The sequence below is a fragment of the Miscanthus floridulus genome, chromosome 3 (assembly GCF_019320115.1).
Source record: "Miscanthus floridulus cultivar M001 chromosome 3, ASM1932011v1, whole genome shotgun sequence".
In the NCBI taxonomy this organism is placed as follows: Eukaryota; Viridiplantae; Streptophyta; class Magnoliopsida; order Poales; family Poaceae; genus Miscanthus; species Miscanthus floridulus.
This window is the reverse complement of record NC_089582.1, coordinates 119742831-119761150: the sequence shown is the minus strand read 5'-3', so window position 1 is coordinate 119761150 and position 18320 is coordinate 119742831. Positions and strand designations below refer to the sequence as shown.

The following is an 18320-nucleotide window of genomic DNA, read 5'->3' as shown; positions in this document are numbered from 1 at the left end:
AAGAAGATGCTTCCGAAGTACAATGAATTGCCCACCACTACCTACGAAGCAAAACAAGTTGTCTGTCCTATGGGGCTAGAAATAGAGAAGATACATGCATATCCTAATGACTGCATCCTATACCGTGGCAAAGAGTACGAGAAATTGGATGCATGCCCGGTATGCCATGCGTCGCGGTATAAGATCAGGCGAGATGACCCTGGTGATGTTGAGGGCGAACGTCCGCGTAAGAAAATCCCTGCCAAGGTTATGTGGTATGCTCCTATAATACCACGCTTGAAACGTCTGTTCAGAAACAAAGAACATGCAAAATTGTTACGATGGCACAAAGAAGACCGTAAGGTAGATAATATGTTGAGACACCCTGCTGATGGGTCCCAGTGAAGAGCAATCGACAGAGAATTCCCGGAGTTTGCAAATGACGCAAGAAACTTAAGGTTTGCTTTAAGTATAGATGGTATCAATCCTTTTGGAGAGCAGAACAGTAGTCATAGCACTTGGCCTGTTACTCTAAGTATCTACAACATTTCTCCTTGGTTATGCCTGTGCTCATCCAAGGCCCGAAGCAACCTGGCAATGACATCGATGTGTACCTGAGACCACTTATTGACGAACTTCTCATTTTGTGGAATAAAGAAGGTGTACGTGTGTGGGATGAGTACAAACAGGAACACTTTGATCTGCGAGCATTGTTGTTCATAACAATCAATGATTGGCCTGCTCTAAGTAATCTTTCAGGACAGTCAAACAAGGAATATAATGCATGCACACACTGCTTCGGTGATATTAGAGGTGTATTCTTGAAAAAATGTCGAAAGGTCGTGTACCTTGGCCATCGTCGATTTCTTCCTGCAAATCACCCCGTAAGAAAGAAAGGCAAGCATTTCAAAGGGAAGGTAGACCACCTGACCAAGCCTCGCAACCGAACCAGTGAGGATGTACTCGATATGGTCAATGATGTGAAAGTCGTCTTTGGAAAAGGACATGGAAGTCAACCTATTCCAAAAGACGCTAACGGTCATGCACCCATATGGAAGAAAAAGTCCATATTTTGGGACCTACCCTATTGGCAAGTCCTGGAGGTCCGTAGCTCGATCGACGTGATGCACCTGATGAAGAATCTTTGTGTGAACCTGCTAGGCTTTATGGGTGTGTATGGAAAGCCTAAGGACACATTTGAAGCACGACAGGACCTGCGTTGTTTGAGAGAAAGAGACAACCTGCATCCAGAGAAGACAGATGATGGACGCCATTACTTACGTCCTGCTAGCTACACTCTAAGCAAAGAGGAGAAGGAAATCATGTTTGAATGCTTAAACAACATCAAGGTACCATCTGGATTCTTCTCGAATATAAAGGGTATTATAAATGTGCCAGAGAAGAAATTCTGTAACTTAAAGTCCCATGACTACCACGTTCTCATGACGCAATTACTTCCAGTTGCATTAAGAGGAATTCTACCTCCAAATGTACGTCTAGCCACTGTGAAGCTATGTGCATTCCTCAATGCAATTTCTCAGAAGGTAATTGATCCAACTGATCTAGCTAAACTACAGAATGATGTGGTTCAATGTCTCATCGGCTTTGAGTTAGTGTTCCCTCCTTCCTTCTTTGATATTATGACACACCTCCTAGTTCACCTAGTCAAGGAGATTTTCACTCTCGGTCCTGTGTTCCTACACAACATGTTCCCCTTAGAGAGATTCATGGGAGTCCTGAAGAAATATGTTCACAACCGTGCTTGCCCAGAAGGAAGCATCGCCAAGGGCTATGGAACAGAAGAGGTCATTGAGTTCTGTGTTGACTTTATTCCCGACCTTGACTCGATTGGTGTTCCTGAATCGAGCCATGAGGGGAGACTAAGCGGAAAGGGGACACTAGGGAGGAAAACATATATTGGTACGGATGATGATTATTTCAATAAAGCGCACTACACAGTTCTACAGAACTCCTCTTTGGTAGATCCGTATATTGAGACACACAAGGATCTCTTACGATCCGAGTTTTTAGGGAAGACTGAAGCTTGGATTACGCATAAGCACATGGAAACTTTCGGTGGTTGGTTGTGAAAAAAATGTCAAGGTGATGAGAGCATCCATGAGCAACTGTATTTATTAGCTATGCAACCATCATGGCATATCGTCACATACAAAGGGTACGAGATAAATGGGAACATATTCTACACAGTAGCCCAAGATAAAAGGAGTACCAATCAAAACAGTGGTGTCCGCATAGATGCCACAGACCCGAATGGGAATAAGCAGACATATTATGGACGCATAGATGAAATATGGGAACTAAAATATGCACCTACTTTGAAGATCCCATTGTTCAAGTGCCAATGGGTCAAGGTGACCGGAGGCGGGGTAACAGTAGACAACGAGTATGGAATGACAACAGTAGACCTTAGTAATATTGGGTACAAAGATGAACCATTCGTCCTTGCCAAGGATGTGAATCAGGTGTTCTATGTCAATGATATGTCTACCAAACCAAAAAGAGGGAAAAACGATAATGACTCAACCAAAGAGCCAAAGCGCCACATAGTTCTTTCAGGGAAAATAGTCATCGTGGGAATTGAGGACAAGTCGGACATGTCAGAAGAATATGAAAAGGATGACCGAATTCCGCCCTTCAAAGTGAACAAAGACCCTAGCATCTTGGTAAATGATGAGGACACTCCATGGTTACGAAGCGATCATAACCAAGGGACATACGTAAAGAAGAAGTTCACTGCTGTGCCCACTTGATGATATAGTGATTTAATATAGTGTGTGTTTGAGATATTATGTAATAATTGTGAATTCAGATGTTTATTATGTCATATTTCAAATTAAATCAATGTTTGATTTGGTGGGATTTCTCTCTCAAAAAGGTAAATTAGGATACTGAGTGGTGAAAAATTAAAATATTAACATTAAAATGATGTGAAAACAAATTTCCTGTCCAAAACCAATAGTTTTAATAATTTTAATTAAACACTACATTTTTGCATTAACGAAATAATAAATATTAGTTACATTATGTTTTATAATTCTAACAAAAAATAAAAAAAGTTAGGTTATCGATTTTTCCTATGTGCAATAAACAAAAAGAAAATTCATATTTTTAACAAAATAATTTTATGCCTTTTATTTAATTTACTATGTATTTAACAAAAACTATTGCATTTCTATTATATTTAACAAGACTATTGCTTAAAACAGGCGGAAAACGAAACTGCAGGCCACCTTTACTCCCGGGTGGGAAGCCCACCCGGGAGTAAAGGTGGGCTGCAGTTTCGTGGCCTGCCAAAAAAAACCCTTTACTCCCGGTGCGTGTTACCAACCGGGAGTAAAGGTATACCTTTACTCCCGGTTGGTAATACGCACCGGGAGTAAAGGGTTTTTACTCCTGGTTGGTGGCTGGCACCGGGAGTAATTCTCTCTGATATATAACCTCCAGCGCCTGGCGCAGATCGATCCGCTCGTCTTCTTCCTCGTCGAACACCGCCACTCTCTTCTTCCTCACGCCGCGTCCGTTCGCCTTCCGTGACACCGGCACCGCCGTCTTCTTCCTCGTGTGGCCTCCACCGCGCGCGCCCGTGCCCCTCCTCCGCGCGCGCCCGTCGCCCTCCACCGCGCCCTCCTCCGCGCCCGAGGCCCTCCACCGCGCGTTGCCCCACCGCGCCCGAGGCCCTCCACACTGCCGAGCTTGATCGAGGTGATATATTCGTCGATCTCTTTGTACATTCGTCCGAGCCCTCCACTGCCGAGTTATAGATCACGTCGAAAACTACAACTTTGGTGTAAGCCATGTCAACGCTCGAGGTCAATTGAAAATTCCAAATTTTGAATCACAAAATCTAGGAACTAAAAATGAATATTTGGAACTCTAAATGATTTTAAATAAAAACATATCTTAAGGCAAGTTTTGAATATTTGGATATTATATAGATAAATTAGCAAGTTTAATTAGAGTGTCAAAAACTGCATTTTATGGTACAAAAATACATTTTAAGATCACTGGGACCTGAACTCATGACAAGTATAATTAAGGACCACCAATGAAATTACTTTAGAAATTAATTAGATCGATGTAAATCCATGGCTTGTATAATAAACACGCTATATATTATTTGGAAACAACGCTACGAACCATCCGCTAATGAACTTTCGTTACAAACTCCTCAGGATGGCAACCATTGTCGTTGTCACTAAAGCTGAAAATGATCCAGCCCATCAACCGCCATATATTCATCACTATATGATATGCCATTATTCCAAGATGCAGTTTCAATAGAAGAATTTTTTCTATCTTCATAGATCAATGTTTGTTAACGAAATTTTATCCAAATATATTCATATAGGGTCTTTTTTTTGAAGGATTTGTTGTAGGATATATAATGGTCAAATAGGAACTCGATTTTGATACCCAGTTTGTAAACTAAGCGTTTTTTAGTTTATCAAAAATATCACATGTGATGATGTTAGCAGTTTTGGTTGGACTTGCATGCATGGCTACAGACAAATGAAGGAAAACTTCAATGTTTCTTCATTTGTGAACTTTGAATATACAGATATAATATATTAATGTTGCTAAAGTAATATGAGCATTACATATTTTTTTCCGGGAAGACTATCTTCAAACTTTATATCATAGCATCAGAGATCGCCTGTAGAAGAAGAAAATAAATTCTTATCATTTCGGAAATAGTAATGGTTATATGAGCAATAAGACACATATACTTACATTTCATAATGACTTATACTTACATAGAATTTTCTCATATGATGAATGACTACATGGTTCACATGGTACATAGGATCACAACATCACGCACCGACACCGCCCCGGCCCGCCTAACGTCGTCGTCGTCGTCAGCACGCCGGCCCGCCTCACGTCATCGTCGTCAGCACACCGGCCACCGCGCCGACACGTATATATACGTCATTTGTATTCATATGCATTTCGTCCATGCGTTTCTATGTATACGGCGGAGCACCGCCGCCCTCGTTCACCCATGTGTACAGACATATATACGGCGGAGTGGAGCACCGCCACTCTTGTCACACCGCCCTATCTCGTGCCCTAATTCACCCTAGTACCGACGTAGTTCGTCCTAGTGTGGCGAATTGCGTCCGTGACCGAGGGGCAAGATTTAATAATGCATATTGTTTGTAGATTTTACGCATGTAATAAGCAAAGATTTGACGTACTATATATTGGTTTTGTTTTTTGAAGCTAGATGGCCGACCCGAGAAATATGGATGAGGAGGAGTTGATGATGAATTTGATCAACACTGGCACTCAAGTTGCCGGCGATGATGGTGCTAAAAATAACATGCAAGAGGATGCAGATGACGGGAGTCAGTACTTAGCTCTTGAACAAAATGAGCAACAACATATTGGCCAAGTATATATTTTTTATTATTAGCTATATATATTATAATATGTCTTATGTGTGCTCATGACATTAAAAATAATGTTTATGTTTTGTAGCCCTCTGGATCGACATCAACAACTACAACGAAGAGTAAAAATGTTCGAGGTCCCAAAAAGCCATTAGAGGGTCGCTTCATCATCTCGGAGTTCAATGTGGATACAGGAGAACCGGGGGGGGCGAATAAAATGAAATTTGTGCACCACTGTGGTTACCTTGTACGGGACCGGCTCCCGATTAGTACCCGTGAATGGAAGAAGAAGACCAATGCTCCTCATATCAGTTTTGTCTCTGATCGTGACAAGGCGTTAATTTGGAATGATGTCTTGGTACATTTCACGCTCCAAACAGATGGTTATGATGATATAATAGATGGTGATGAATTGAAGGAGCGAGTTAGGGATTGGGCAATGAAGAAGATGGCCACCCAGTTTCAGACTTGGAAGAAACACCTATACACGACGTATGTCAAGAAGAACATAGCACCAGATTTTACTGTCCCAGGCCCGATCTCAAAGCAGAGGCCCTATTGGGATGAGTTTGTACAGTACAAGACTTCGGAAGAGGGTGTGAGTCGGGTGATAAAGAACCAACGTAATGCCCAACAGAAGACATACCACCATACCTTGGGATCAGGTGGCTACCCGACTGCCATTAAGAAGTGGAACAAAATGGAAGCAGACCTTCTTGCCAAGGGTATCAGACTAGAATCACTCGAGTGGGGAGAACATGCAAAGAATTGGTTTTTCGCTCATGGGGGAACACTAGACCAGGAGACAGGGAAGTGCGTTTATGGCGCAAGACTGCAAGAAGTAGCAGAAAGATTGTTTTATGCTCAGAGAGCTACTGTTAGTGGTACATTCAGGCCCAACAGAGAGAAGGATGAGCTGACATACGCCATCGGGACTATTGAACATGGTGGCCGAACTAGAGGCAAAGGAAGTGTCTCGTGGGAGCATGGATTCCCTCAGGACAGACCTTCCTACAGAAGTCGCCAGAGAAAGAAGGAAGAAGAGGCACAGCGGCTCCAGAGGTTGGAGGAAGCGGTGCGTGAAGCACAGGAGCGGGAAAAAAACCTTGAAGCGAGAATGCAGGAGGAAATCAAAAGGCAAGTGCAAATAGCAGTGAGTGCAAGCAAGCAGGCATCAGAGCCAGGAATCAACATTAGCCAATCTGTTCAGTTGAAAAGCAGCTGCGCTTCCACGGAGATACCAAATCAAGGGGACACAGGACTGCGCTTCCCTGTGGATGACGTCACTGAACCTTGTACAACGTGTGAGCTACACATTCCGAAGGAGAATTCCACAATCAAGGTGGCTATCGGTCTTGTTAATCCTATCGACCAAACCAAGACACCAAGGATTCATGGGAATATAATCCAAGAAGGATATGCTACCATCTCGGTAGATAAAGCTGAAAAAAGTTTTAGTGATTTGCCTCTTGACATTCCTGGAGGTGATGGCGAGAAGACTCTAGGAGAAGCGGAGAAGATATTCATTCTATGGCGCAAGCGCTACATCATCATTCCAGGGATGTCGGCTCCACCTCCTCCTGAACTACCTCACCATAGGTACGTGCGGATGAAAACACTACATCATTAATTTGTATTGGCTTAAATAATTAACAATCTGCTCATAATAATATGTCATTCCTTTTTTTGTAGTAGATCCTCCTCCAACCTAAATCCAATTGTTCAATCGCCAGATCATCATAGTGCTTTGTACGATGACATTGTGTTGGAAGAGGAGGCTGCATCCACACCATCTCCAAGGAGGTCTCCAACGCCGCAGCCGCCACCTCCAAGGAGGTCTCCAACGCCGCTGCCAACACCTCCAAGGAGGTCTCCAACGCCTCCCCCGCCCCCGCCTACCAAGAAGCCTAGCAAGAGGCCAGCCCCTCAAATGAAGAACCAGTCCCCGCCTATAAAGAAAGCCACAGTGAAACTAAGGGCTATTCCCAAAATAATATCTAAAGAGAAGGAAGAAGGAACTGATGCATATAAAAAAGACATGTCTAGATTCTATGACAAACTTAAAATGAATCAAGAAGCAAGGAGAAACCCGGAGAAACCGTACTTCTTCGTAGCTCCGGATATTCTAAGAAAAAAGGTGACTTCTTACCAGCAACAACAGCGGGAATCTCGTAAGCCGTCCAAATCAACGTTATCAGACTATGACCGCACTCTCACCAAGTCAATTGAGGCGGCACAGAAAAAGAAGCGGGCAGGGAAAGGAGTTGCCCAACTCGGACAACAAGCGCACCAATCAATCCCCCCCCCCGCTAGTTGTTGGTAATGAATATGGTTCGAATTTAGGATTAATGCATCAGGCAAACATACCTCCGGATGTCGATTTGGATCACCTTGGTGAATTTCTTGATGAGACTGGTCTCGACCTTTACCAGATGTTTGGTGATGGAAACATTGAGAGTGCGGCGGAGGTTGATATTTGGAAGAAAAAATTTGTACTAGGCCAGAGTCTATACAACCCTCAAGCCTTATCTGATCTGGGGACGCAAATGTACCTGCTAAACAAGTGGTACATGCAGGCGTCTACCAGTGGAGACTTCTGCATTGGTGTCAGAATTAGAGACGAACATTGGTTCCATGGCGATGATGTTATGTATGTTGACTTTGCAGAATTTCATCAACTATGCCACCTGACCTCTCTGGACAAAGTTATCATTAGCTGCTATTGCCTGTAAGTAATAATTCTTTCGATCTATTATTAAACTCATCATATGTGTGTATATGCATATAAATTATCCTAACAAGTACTATATATATGCAGATTTACAATGACAGAGCTCAGAAAGGAAGGCTGTAATGAAATTGGTTTTGTTGATCCCCATATAGTATTCAAAGACCCAATTACTCCAAAGACTAATTGGAAGTCTGAGTCAGAGAGTAACATCATGAACTTCTTAGTGAACCAACGCCATAAGAAGGATATACTCTTTCCCTATAACTTCAAGTGAGTGTTAATCATGTCGATCATAGCCTTAATGGCTCATATGTTGATTCTAGTTAATTAATGAGTGTTATGCGTTATATCCTATAAACACATGCAGCAATCACTGGATATTGATGGACATCGATCTGGTGAAAAGTCACTTGATAATCTATGACTCGATGAGAAAACCACAACAAGACTACCAAGATATGATAGATATTATCCAGAGGTAATTTCGGGATCTCTAGCAACTATATATACACACAAACATGATGATTAACTATATCTGATGACGTGGCAAATTTTTTATTGGGCAGTGTTTGGAAAACCTTTATTGAGAAGCAACACATGGAAAAATGCAAAGCGCCACTGAATGTAATCCCTTTGAAAGTAAGTCCCCTGAATCGCATCATCTTTATTAATTAAACATATAGCTTTCAGCGGATCACCAGATTGGATGACAAATCTTTTTCTCGTAAAGTGGTGTCTGAGGCAGGAACAGGGGAACAACTACTGTGGTTACTATGTTTACAAGTTTATCAAGATGCTCTCCCAAAGAACTCCTACAGAGAGACTCAAAGTACGTTAAAAATACACTATATATTCATTTAATTATTATTATTGATTGTGTTACTATGTCTTTATATATATATATGTACATATATTAATTTATTTTCCTTTAATTCAAACCTGTAGACTCGATGGTTGGAGGAAAAGGTCATACGGCAAGACCAAATCAAAGCAATTCAAGAGTCTATAGCCGGATTTTTTAATGAGCAGGTCATCGATTCCAAGGGCGAGTTCTACTTCGACCCAACACTGCCATTGAAGCCAAGCTAGAGGATGAGAGGAAACTTGTTATGTCACAACAACTATAATGCAATCTTTTGTAATATATGCATATGAAATAATATAATGTAAAATACACATATGCATGCATGCATGTAAATATATATATGATGCATGCATGCATATATATATATATATATATATATATATATATATATATATATATATATATATATATATATATATATATATATTTCTATGCTTGAATTGTGTGATTTAATATGTTCATTGTGCTTGAACCAAAACATACTATATGCGCGTATAAATGTATAATTAGCAGCGTACAATACGACTTCGAAAACCTATTTTGAAAAGAAAACAAAAAAATGAAAAGAAAAAAAAAAGAAAAAAAAACCTTTAGTCCCGGTTCGTATTACCAACCGGGACTAAAGGTACCGGCCATCGTGGCATGTCAGGAGGCACCTTTAGTCCCGGTTGGTGTTACCCACCGGGACTAAAGGTCCTCCTTTAGTCCCGGTTCCTGACCCGGGACTAAAGGACCCCCTTTAGTCCCGGATGCTTGCTCCCGGGTGAGGAACCGGGACTAGAGGGGGTTCCCCACCGGGAGTAAAGCTCGGTTCTCTACCAGTGTCTGCTAGCGCCTAGTGCAGCCATGCGTACGTGTTAATGTATGCTAGCGCCTAGTGCAGCCATGCGTACGTGTTAATGTACACATATTGTTCGTTCCACAAGTTGGTCTACTTTGTCTTTTTGTTGCAAAAGCAAAGCATTTTGGTAGGTGACTTATATCCAGAATACCGGTTGGAAAGTTTTAACCGCTAGCTGTGTAGAGCAGAGAGTGAAGGATCACCGACGTGTTTTTGGTTGCAAAAGCAAACCATTTTCGTGCTAGATATTGGGTCGAGTGCATACGTAATCCTTGTGAGTTCTAATCCCCTGTGTGGGCACGATGAGTCGGGTGAGAATTGTTCGCAGTGGCTGTTGTCTCGCATCTCGACCAGTTCACATGCACACATCTTCAAACTAAGCGGTCGTAACCTTCAAAAAAAAACTAAGCGGTGGTCAGTCGAGCGATGCATGGGGCTAGCCTGGTCAGACGAGTTCTTGGTTAGCTACCATTTTATTCTACCTTACGCGTGCCGGCCGGTACCTTCCACGCTGTCCCTTCTTCTGCAAGTCAACAGCGGTGACGCATCATCACCGCATGGCAAGATTCAGTGCGGCCTCCAAATCTCTCCAATTGCAGCCTGATGGTCTACTCCTATGCCTAGAGTACTGAGTTGGTAACTGTTGTTCTCAATAACTCGAAATGAAAGTCCAACACAACCTAACCAGACAACAAACCGAGCAACTACTAGTACTATGATCTATTATAATCTTTTTTGGGATTTCGACGACAGTTTAAAATGGAAACAGATCGATCCCAGCCTCTGTACAAGGTTTGGTGCGCACAGCCTCGTTCATTATTATTACATCAGCGCTTGGTTGAGACGGAGACGCTTAATTCTTCGTTTGATTTGATCACAAAAGGCTACATTTTGGTCAAACTGATTGCTCTCGCTAGATACAGGAATATCTTAGGTACACTGTACTCTAGTTTTGTCGGTGAATTAGTTGGGCATGAGGACTGTATATATATATACTGTTTTGCTATAATACACCTGGGTATATCCTGTATATAGAATGCACTTAGGCCGCGCACCAACTTAGAGCAACCAGCGCACCTAAGCGAATACATGCATGCATGGAATTTTTTGTTGGTTCGAATCTTTGAAACAAATTTTCTCCTAAACCGTAACCCGAGGGACAAACCGTTTATTGCATCCGACTCAATAAAATATTCTGAGCAAAACTAGATCCAATATGAATATATTTTTTATCCTTTAAACGAGTTGCATGTCAATGTACTACCGATTGCAACTCTGTCTACCACCTAGTTGCAACTAGTTATAACTATGTGTATTATATGCATCTGGTCACTATAATCATGCCAAGTTGCAATTCTGAGTTGTAATCATATCTGAGTAGCAACTGTATTTGAAAAAAAAAACTTTATCAAATACAACCTTCATTACAACCAGTGCTAAATACGCTACAGCCAAGTTGCAATTGTGTTGTAGAAGTGCTTGCAACTCACAGTACAACATATTGCAATTACGTATTTGAAAAAAAAAACTTCATCAAATACAGCCTTCATTGCAAAGAGTGCTAAATACGCTATAGCCAAGTTGCAATTGTGTTGTAGAAATGCTTGCAACTCATAGTACAACATATTGCAATTACGTATTTCAAAAAAAAACTTCATCAAATACAACCTTCATTGCAACCGGTGCTAAATACGCTACAGCCAAGTTGCAATTGTGTTGTAGAAGTGCTTGCAACTCATAGTACAACATATTGCAATTACGTATTTGAAAAAAAAAACTTCATCAAATACAGCATTCATGGATCTCGTTTTGTTAAGCATATTTTTTTTCAACAACCTACTTCAAACAGAACTAAAATCGGATATATGGTTTAGAAGATATCGTATTTTTTCGTTTCGAATCAACAAAAGATTCCCTGCATGCATGCTTTTTGGTGGGTGGGTTGAACAGTTAGGTGGCATCACGTAGTTGGTTGTCTCCATTTAGTTTTGCATGCAGGAGCGTGGACTTATCTCACGCTCGCCGCTCGTCGTGCTCCGCGCGTCTCGGATGCACTCGCTTCACAGAATGCACCCAGGTGCATTTTAGCCTCGTCCTATATATATATATATATATATAGAGAGAGAGAGAGAGAGAGAGTATATTTAGTAGCCTGCTATAAAATAAGTTATTCTGTAGCCACCTTCATTTACGATAATTTTATATACTAATTTACGATAATGTCAATACATATTTACGATAGTTGGGTTACTATAACACAAGGGGATATTTATCATAACGTTATAGTAAACCACTTAGTAAGAAGTTATTATAATCTCGTAAATTAATATAGTAATTATCGTAACTAAAAGTAGCTACAAAATAAGTTATTTTGTAGCCAGCTATAGAGTAGTAGTTATTTATATATATATATATATATATCAATTACAAAAGGCAGGGCACCGCCGCGGCGCCACCTGTAAAAGTACAAGTTAATCTGAAAAGGGAGTGGGGATGAGGCGCAAATCGCAATCCTATTGTCGATGGACGACGACTCTGGCTGGGCCAGAATGTGAATCACCCTTGAGACCTTGACGGTGCAGACGTGCAGTTGAGTGCGTACATGATCCCTGATTTGGATTCTGATTCCTTCATTTCTTTCCCGTTGTGTGGATAAGCTGGGCGAGAAGACGATCTGTGGCTGCGCCCGTCTGTTTTCACTAACTTTGTGGAACTCGCTAGCTAGGCGGTGGGCAGTCTATCCGTTTATCTCACGCGACACCGAAAAGTTCATCATCGCGGCCAGGATATGAATCGTCCCGGCGTGAAACTTTTCATCAAGGATTATTTATTTAAGCAGTGTGAGCTCCTGAAGTTTCTTCAGATGATAGTAGATACTAGGCCGCTGTCGTGGTGGTTAATTAAAGTTGCTAACACGTCGGGTCCCCGCCATAAGTTCCTCTGCTAGTGCCTAGTGCAGCCATGCGTACGTGTTACCCATGTACACATATCGTTCGTTCCACAAGTTGGTCTACTTTGTCTTTTTGTTGCAAAAGCAAAACATTTTGGTAGGTGACTTGTATCCAGAATACCGGTTGGAAAGTTTTAACCGCTAGCTGTGTAGAGCAGAGAGTGAAGGATCACCGACGTGTTTTTGGTTGCAAAAGCAAACCATTCTCGTGCTAGATACTGGGTCGAGTGCATACGTAATCCTTGTGAGTTCTAATCCCCTGTGTGGGCACGATGAGTCGGGTGAGAATTGTTCCCAGTGGCTGTTGTCTCGCATCTCGACCAGTTCACATGCACACATCTTCAAACTAAGCGGTCGTGTAACCTTCAAAAAAAAATTAAGCGGTGGTCAGTCGATCGATGCATGGGGCTAGCCTGGTCAGACGAGTTCTTGGTTAGCTACCATTTTATTTTACCTTACGCGTGCGTGCAGATCAGATCGTAGGTTAATTGCCCCGTCTTAGCTGATATACTCCGTTGCGTTGCGTCCCTGATGAGCGACGAAAGCATGCGGTGCGGTGACGACTACTGTATTGTCGAGTTACTCGCCGTCGATCATTGGTTGATGCAGTATGTGGTTGATCATCAGCGACACTTTTTTTTTTAATGAATGAACAATGTTTTTCTTTCACAATAAATCAGCATACGAATAATGTTTTTCTTTCACAATAAATCAGCATAAGCATCAGCAGCAGCTAAATTTCAGCGAAACAAACAGGGTGTTTCAGGCCTTGTTTAGATTGCAAGAGTTAGAAAAATTTAGCACTGTAGCACTTTCGTTTGTATTTGACAATTATTATCCAATCATGGACTAACTAGGCTCAAAAGATTCGTCTCGTAATTTACAATCAAACTGTGTAATTAGTTATTTTTTTATCTACATTTACTGCTACATGCATGTGTCCCTAGATTCGATGTGATAGAGAGAAAGTGAAAAAACTTAGAACTTTGAAGCAATCTAAACAAGGCCTCAATCGATCTGATAACTAATTTGTTCCTCTCCCTCCTCGCGACGACGTACATGCTGCATGCATGTAGGTAGGCCGGCCGGTACCTTCCACGCTGTCCCTTCTTCTGCAAGTCAACAGCGTCACCGCATCGTCCCGCATGGCAAGATTCAGTGCGGCCTCCAAGTCTCTCCAATTGCAGCCTGATGGTCTACTCCTATGCCTAGAGTACTGAGTTGGTAACAGTTGTTCTCAATAACTCGAAATCAAAGTCCAACACAACCTAACCAGACAACAAACCGAGCTACTACTAGTACTATGATCTATTATAATCTTTTTTGGGATTTCGACGACAGTTTAAAATGGAAACAGATCTATCCCAGCCTCCGTACAAGGTTTGGTACGCACAGCCTCGTTCATTATTATTACATCAGTGAGACGGAGACGCTTAATTCTTCGTTTGATTTGGGTACCGTTTAGTTCCAAAAAATTTGCAAAATTTTTCAAAATTCCCTGTCACATCGAATCTTTGGACGCATACATGAAGCATTAAATATAAATAAAAAATAAAACTAATTATACAGTTTAGACGAAATTCACGAGACGAATCTTTTAAGCCTAATTAGACTATGATTGACACTAATTGCCAAATAACAACGAAAGTGCTACGGTACCATTTCCCAAAAAAATTCGTCAACTAAACAAGACCTTATCACAAAAGGCTATATTTTGGTCAAACTGATTGCTCTCGAATATCTTAGGTACACTGTACTCTAGTTTTGTCAGTGAATTAGTTGGGCCTAAGGACTCACTTAGGGGGTGTTTGCTTTCTTCTTCTAAACTTTAGTCGTTGTCCCATCGAATGTTTAGACACATGCATGAAGTATTAAATATAGACTAATTACAAAACTAATTGCACAGCTTGCGACTAATTTGCGAGACGAATCTTTTAAGCATAATTAGTCCATGATTTGACAATGTAGTGCTACAGTAAACATATGCTGATGGCTGATTAATTAGGCTTAATAAATTTGTCTCGTGGAGTAATGACGGATTCTCTAATTTGTCTTTTTATTATTATCCGAATACCACATATAACACCCTCACGTAACACCTCCCAAATTTTAGTCACCGGATCAAACACCCCCTTAATTGAGGGCCGAGTTGTTTGGCGAACACGACGCTTCGGCGTTTTGGTGGCCCGGCCCAAAACTTTAACTAAACCAGTTTTGCTGCACGTATCGACATCGTTTAATTTCCCTTCTTAGCTATAACTAGGTAGCATGCCCGTGCGTTGCTACGGGATAGCTAACATTTTATACTAAAAACATACGGATCGTACAATAAGATAACAATACTGTAAAAATTAAATACAAACGTTAAAATAACATTCAAACAACCAAAAGTCTATTAACAGGCAACCTAAATTCATGCGACACTTTTCACACAGACAAACATAATTGTCACAAATTTAATTCCATTGCCTAGTAACTACTGCTCTATTGAGATGTCCTCTGCAGCGCAGGGCTACATAGTCCATACTGGATATACATGTATAAAACTGTCTTGCTTAAGTGAACACATCCTGATGTAAGGGTACTCCTCCTCAGCGTCGATGCATAGTCTTCTTGAGATAACTGAAGGTCATCACCATCAGCCCACAAATGCAAACCGAATCACTAGGTTCTGATGAATCACACTGCAAACCTTGATATGGCAGCTATGTCTTACTGTCACATTAAAGAAAACCAAAATACCAGCCATCTCTTCTCCAAGAACAGGAAAGAAACACCTCTGAGCTATGCTCAAGAGTCCTCTCCTTCCAGGGCATTTCCTATCGCTGCCATATCACCGCTCCAATATAGTGCCTCGTCAATTTTTGGAAAGTCAATTTTTGGTCTTAACACAGGACTATCAGAACACAGAAGCAGAGGATTAAGAGCACACTACAACAACGGCAACAAAAAAAGTGCCTTAAATTTTGTCAAAAATTATGTCTCCTGGCCTTGTTGCCATAAGGACCAAATGACCAACAGCATTATTGTGTGGTGGTGTCATCTACAAAAATAGATATCAAGAACTTAAATAATTACTGTCCAAATAGATCTATGAAAAGCTAACCTAAATTGCTCTCCAAAATTTTCATATATGCACTCAACTCAACAAAGAAAAGAGGCCAACTCACCATGATTTGCTTCTTAATCACTGGACCAGGGCAGTGACGCATCGTGAAAAAACAAGTGCCTTTGAGGTCATAAACTCGTGAAATATTGTGGCCAAAGAGAAGACTTTCCATCACCGTCAAGTCGATCTTTACCTCTGTGCCATGCCTAATTTGCTTAACCTGAACAGGCAAGTGAGTCCAAATGAAAAAAAAACAAGAAAAACAAATTGAAATCAAACACAAGCTCGATATAACTACCTGATAGATCTTCCTCTTGTTGTTAACAAGAAATACAAAGGACTGTTCCTTTCCTGTTTCAAGGGGTATCACGCGGAGCTTGTACTTGCAGTATGGAAGCTATGGTTAACTGCACAAGAAAATATGTGAGCATAAAGACTTTCTTCAGAAAAAGTATTGACATGAACAAGATATGGCTGCAAACAAAATGAAAACACAATGTTTAAAAGAGCCAATATAATAGTTCCTTCCGAAGCCAAGATCTTGTCCATTGCCTCTTTTGTAGATTTAAAAGAGCCTGACAAGATGACATATCACGAATATTTAAGGACAACTTGTGACAAGTAGTGATATTGGAACAGTAATGCACTACAAGTTAATCAACCATAAGAGGAGTCAAAATAATTTAAAAAAAATTTGAGGTTGCTTCAGATGTAGTGCAATTAAGCAAGACAGCAGGAGATAATGTCTTATTGAAACATAATGAGGAAGAAATACCTCACTTGGTTAATACTTTAAGTAATTTTTGTCACTGTAAAGCTTAGTTTTTTTGGAATCTTCACAGTAGAGTTCAATAAAGAAATAGAATGATTGCTTATTTTAATCAGCACATAGCTTTTTTCAGCAGAAGTCGGTTTTGTCTAACTGCAATAAGATTTAATAATGTTTTGGTCAGTCACAGGAATTATATGAGCTGCTATGGTCATACATACCGATTAATCTCCATCAGATCCTTATAGCTCCACAAGAATCCTAAGATAAAAGAAACTGAATTAAATCAGGATTTAATCCTTGCCACAATAAAACTAAAAACATAAGCAGGATTTATTTTCACTGTATATTAGAGCATTGATCTTTTTAGCATGAATACAAAAGGAAATAATAATCTATTGCAGGGTCAACCTGTACAGATATACCTGTTCCCAAACAGCTCTTCATCAGGATCTAAAGTTTCAAGTATGTCCTCCATCTGTATGTTGCTCATGCCTGATATCCACCTGATTAGACATCCAAAATTAGTCAGAATTTTTATACAAATGCAAAAACATGATAGGTCGAAATAAGTTTTTGGTGAGTGAATATAATTTAGATTTTTTGGTTCTTCCTGTATGCTCATTTCTGAATTCAATGTACAAGTAAGTTGCTAGTAAGAAAAATAACTTGCGTTGTCATTTTCATTAGTATACATCTGCATTTAAATTAGAAATATGTTTTCCTTCTATATATTTCATCACAAACAGAAAAACCAGAAACAATGGTGTCGGTGCAGAAAGTGACCAACTAGTAAATATTTGTAGTTTTGCTGCACGTTGTGATCGGAGGTGGCCTAGCACTCAATGACACATGATTTATACTGGTTCAGGCAACATGCCCTACGTTCAGTCGGGGTCGGTCGGTGACTTTATTCCTGAGCCCAGGTGCTCGAAGTCTGTAGTGGGGTTACAAACAAGAAGGAGAAAGGAGGGGGTGTACAAGAGGTTCGGTTGGCTCCGACCGGAAGGGTTGCGGTCGGAACTTGGTGGTCCTACGGTTGGGAGTGTTGATGTCGATCTAGTGAGTCTGAGCTTGAAGAAGTCGATCTCCCCCTGTTAGAGGGAGCGCACCCCCTTTTTATAGATGAAGGGGGTGGCTTTACAGGTGAGAGGGGGAAAGTACGGATGTTTCTAAGCCTTGCTGCCCACGGTGATGAAAACTGGATAATAGTTGACGTCCCCCAATACTGTCGATGTCGCTGTAGGATGTCAGATGTGCACGGGAGGTCGAGCTATCTTCTTCAGGAAAGATGACGCCGGTACCTACAAAATACTTCTTGATGCCTAGTGGCATGTAAGGAGCCGCGATATGTTCACCCGGTATGGCAAATCCTGGAGCCCATACTGCGATCGATGTCCAGAGACACGCGGGGGGGGCTTACCATACGGGAGTTTCTAGCGGCCCCTACAATACTTTGTGTCAGGGTGGCTGCAGAGCACTGTTTCGTGCAGGGTATGGTCCCTGGTACAGTGGTTTTGACTTGTGAGCCATGCCTTGCCTTTCTCCACACGTCTTCTGGTTCCTTCCGAACGGGGTGCCCCCGGTCGGATGGCTCCAGTTGGCTCTCAGTGCGTCGGTCGGAGAAGAGCGGTGAGCAGGGTTCCCACGAGCCCCGGTCGT

The 18320-nt window shown here is 41.3% G+C and overlaps 1 long non-coding RNA gene across 1 annotated transcript; it reads right to left on the bottom strand.

The window, feature by feature from the left end:
- Positions 1–15564: 15564 nt before the first annotated feature.
- On the bottom strand, positions 15565–17130 carry LOC136546676 (uncharacterized). The gene is made up of 5 exons (XR_010781414.1): positions 17084–17130; positions 16880–16919; positions 16188–16296; positions 15951–16109; positions 15565–15823 (listed from the first exon to the last, which is right to left on the bottom strand). It is a non-coding gene; the product is annotated as an uncharacterized lncRNA (long non-coding RNA).
- Between the last annotated feature and the right edge of the window lie 1190 nt (positions 17131–18320).